The following is a 267-nucleotide window of genomic DNA, read 5'->3' as shown; positions in this document are numbered from 1 at the left end:
AGAATGAAAAATTGAGGGGTACTTAATTATTTGACTGAAGATTTATGTATTCTAATACCAAAAAGGGTAAATTTATATGGTTATGGACCCAACAGTATGTCTCACTGGCGTGAAAATATACCAGTTCAGTGCCAAACCATACTTGAGGACCATTCAGTGCCGTATAAATGCTACAGCGGCAGAAATCATTAACAGTTTTAAATAATATATGAGATGACTTTATACTATTGAAGTTAACAAAACGATAGCGCGTTTCAGAGTACAACT

At 34.1% G+C, this 267-nt stretch overlaps 1 protein-coding gene across 1 annotated transcript in view; it reads left to right on the top strand.

Annotated features, from left to right (window-relative positions):
- Positions 1-267, top strand: part of LOC113236976 (ferredoxin-dependent glutamate synthase 1-like) — a 43,183-nt gene that overhangs the window by 20,598 nt on the left and 22,318 nt on the right. The window lies entirely within an intron of this gene.

The sequence above is a fragment of the Hyposmocoma kahamanoa genome, unplaced genomic scaffold, assembly GCF_003589595.1.
Source record: "Hyposmocoma kahamanoa isolate Upper Pololo Valley unplaced genomic scaffold, ASM358959v1 92, whole genome shotgun sequence".
In the NCBI taxonomy this organism is placed as follows: domain Eukaryota; kingdom Metazoa; phylum Arthropoda; class Insecta; order Lepidoptera; family Cosmopterigidae; genus Hyposmocoma; species Hyposmocoma kahamanoa.
Note: the sequence above shows the minus strand (reverse complement) of the source record. Positions and strands in the feature narration are given on the sequence as shown.